Consider the following 3,847-nt stretch of genomic DNA (forward strand, 5'->3'; position numbering starts at 1 on the left):
TGATCTGACTATTACATATCTACATGTGATTTCTGGTTGAAGGAGAATAAATCCTTCTCCTGTTGTTGTTTTTGTGTCAGAAGTGAATCATTCAGCTTATAGAAGAGATGGCAGATTGTTTTCCACATTGCCGTCCATCTGTGATCACCCACACTGACCCACGCAGGCTGAGGGAGTTTAATTACCACTGAATACAGAGACAAGGACGCTGCATTCCATTACTGTTTGATGTCTAAGTCTCCTCTGTGACTCCTCACATCCTTTGACATGCGAGTTCTCATGTTGGCTTCCCCGGGTAAATTCATTTCTTTTTCTATTTCATATCACGCTCATGTGGGTCATCTCTCTACTTCGCCTGGCTCCATTTGTGCTGAGAGGCTTTATGAGGTTCACATAATGGAGCCTTCACCTGTTGCTGCTATGGTCAGTATGTAGCCACTCAGAGGTGCCTGCAGCCATTTACACATGCTTTTAAAAGCCTAGCATGAAGACACAAGACTAAGGCTGCGGAGGAAGATCATGTGTCATCATGGGCACTGATTGAAGGTCAGGCCAAATGCTTCTGAGGGGATGAAGTGCCTCAGAAACAGCTGTCGTTTATTTCACCACCAACTCTGTTTGACCTGTTGGTGCGAGAGTTTTATTTTGTGTAATATTGTTAGGAAAATGTGCGTTTTTCAATATTCAGCTGGCATTCCTCCTGCCTTCACAAGCAGACATACACTGCATGTTTATCTCCAATTTTTCTGGCGTAATGTTGGGGTGATTTTGTGTTGAATTTAGTCAAAACTTGAGGTTGATGCCAAGAGAAAATGCACCAAGTAAGACAACCTCATTGATTCTGAAATACTTTAAAAGTTTTGTTTTCATTTGGTTCTTTACTTCCATACAACATGTCTGTGTGTGTGTGTGTGTGTGTGTGTGTGTGTGTGTGTGTGTGTGTGTGTGTGTGTGTGTCAACATGCAATAGGTCAACTTACTCGCCCACAAACCTGGTAGGACACACACACACACACACACACACACACACACACACACACACACACACACACACACACCAAGTAAGAGGCTGGAGGGTGCTGTTACCAGCTCAGGCCTGACACAGTCGGCCAATCAGAGCCCCTTTATATTGTTCTTATTTTGTAAACAATGCCATTGCAATATAACTTGAGACGTTAATATTCTAATCTATATGGACTTCATGGCAGCAATCATTCTTCTGTGTGTGGCCAAAGCCTCATTTAGATCATTACCTGCATTAATTATGCATCGCCATCATATTTCGCCATATGGAAAATGTGCGTTGGCCAGCAGCAGAGACAAATGTTCCAGAAGAACCGAAGCCATCACTAAATATTGTTTTTTATAACCGGGTGGCTTAAATTAATGCTCATCGTTGTAGTGAGCCACTGTTGAACTCTATAAAATAATCATTGTCTTCTAAATGAGATAATCAGAGATGGCAGGTATATCAGCCGGCTGGACAGATCAATCGCTGCGCCTTTTTGTCTCTGAAGGCTAATTTCTATAATTAGATTTTCATCCATTTATCAGCTGAAGTGACACCGGGGCAATAGAAACTAGCTGATGCCATGAAAGGTGTTCTTTGTTAGCCAGAGCAGAAGCAGAAGTGAGTGTGAGGATGGATAGAACAGCTAATGTCAGGAGCTCTTTGTTATTCAGGAGGCACGACACAGAAGAGTGTCTTCTTTCTTTTATGTGTTGCTGTTTATAAGCTTCTCATTGGGTTCATTTGCCAGAAGGTCGACTGAGTGGATTGACTCAAAAACACAATTTCTGCCATTTGAAGGTCTTTGTTTGTGGTTTATAATAAGAAATGTCCGCAAAACTAGACTAAAATACAACTTTGTCATTTTGTCTCATGCTGTTTTTACAGTGTATAGCTTTTTAGGGTAATATTCTATTCTTTAGACTCAACATGGTTAACACACTTTACCTTGGAACACTCAACATAACGCCATCAGAGGAGAGAGTACTGTACAAGTGGCTTCATTCAGATATTGGATATTTGCCAATGTGTGATGTTTATACACAGAATTCCAGAGTTTCTTTGCCATTTTTAGTTGCAGATCCCAAACTGCAGCACTCTTCTACTCCGCCTACACATTCCAATACATGTGGGCCACAAACTCTGTAGTATAAATCCCTATCCTTAGACTTATATTGTCCAAATCTGATCAAAACAGCGCTGTGGAGATGCAACACTAGTAAGGTGGATACCTCTGCCAAGGCCGAGTATTGACCAAATCTAATTTAGATCTATATCTTCAAATAAATGTAATGGATTCTTTCCTGTGGGTAAGGGTTAGGGTTAGGGTTAGGGTTAGGGTTAGGGTTAGGGTTAGGGTTAGAGTTGCCACAACCTCCCACAAAGTCTCATCTAAATCACTTCAGAACTTTGTGAGCAATCTGGCTAACAAACAAACAAACAAACCAACAAAAGCATAACCTCTTCCAGTGGCCATACCAATAATCAATATATCTTTTGACACGTTTACAACCCATCACAACTGAGTAACAGCGTAGACCAGGGGAGTGAATCATGATTTCCATATTCATATTTCTGACTAATGAGTGTTTGCTCTCTTTACACTGGGGAACCTTACAGTGTCAGACAGAAAAAGAGAAACTCAAACTAATGATGAAATGTAAAACAGGGATTTCAAGCATTTCCCTGACCTGGTTGAAGATATTCAGATGTATCAGGAGGAGACGAACGCTCCCGACTTTAACTGCAGGCTCAACCTGGGAGCAATATTATATATTTTAAGTGCAGCTCTCATGTGAATCATATTGATGAATAATAAACACCAAACAATATTTGAATTAGTTGTGTAGATTAAAAAGAAGAGAACAAACATAAATTCATGCAATCAGTGTAACTTCATTCCCTCAAAAACAATTTAATGAACCCACAATAGAATAATGAGCCAAAATATAATATAGATCAAATCCAAGGTAATAAAATCATCATTAAGTCTTTATTGCTTTATTGCGTTATTGCTATGGCAGCGTCGGTTAGAAAATGCACTCGGGGAAAAGCACAAACGTGTTCTTTGGTTAGGTTGAATTCAGCGCCAGAGACAGATATGATGGATGCTGATGCCCTTATAGATTGTATAAGAACCTGGTGAGGGGTCAGTATTACATCATGTACTAGATACAGTTATTTAATTATCTCAGAACAGTCACAGCAGAGTTAGATACCTTATATCAGTATAGAAATGCAATTTTTTTTAGGTAATGTTGCTGTAACTGCGCCCCTGAGCCCGTACACACTTCTTACAGCAGCAGATGAGTTTTGAAGAGGATGTCTGTCTCTGAGCTCATTGTGTCGTAGCCTCCACATATGTTTTTCTTTTCTTTATCACAACACCTACTGAAGACATTAATCTGTTATTCCAATACCATCCAGCCTCCGTTCGACATAAAAGATGTAATAAAAACCCCTCTGATAACATCCTGGAAGAATGAAGCCATAACTTCCCTGCCCATCTGAGGACGCTGAGTTTCCATGCTGGCTAAAGGCAGAGTTCAATGCCGGAGAACACAATGGCTTCCTCTTCCTCTTCCCCTTCCTCTTCCTCTTCCTCTTCCTCTTCCTCTTCCTCTTCCTCTTCCTCTCCCTCTTCACATATTTTCCTGCAAACGTGTTGGATTTGAAGGCCTGTGATGTTACTGCAGCCATATTTGTTTGTGGCTTGTGGCTTGTGGCTTGTTTACGGTTTATTCTTCCGCTCAACAGTGTGTTTCATTTCATTACAGAGTTACTTTCATTAATGAAAAATCAAATACAGCTGCGTTTTCTTCTCCAGTTGGCAGTGCA

Source organism: Genypterus blacodes, unplaced genomic scaffold, assembly GCF_046128005.1.
Source record: "Genypterus blacodes isolate CSIRO-AG114 ecotype Tasmania unplaced genomic scaffold, CSIRO-AGI_Gbla_v1 ptg000143l_1, whole genome shotgun sequence".
Lineage (NCBI taxonomy): Eukaryota > Metazoa > Chordata > Actinopteri > Ophidiiformes > Ophidiidae > Genypterus > Genypterus blacodes.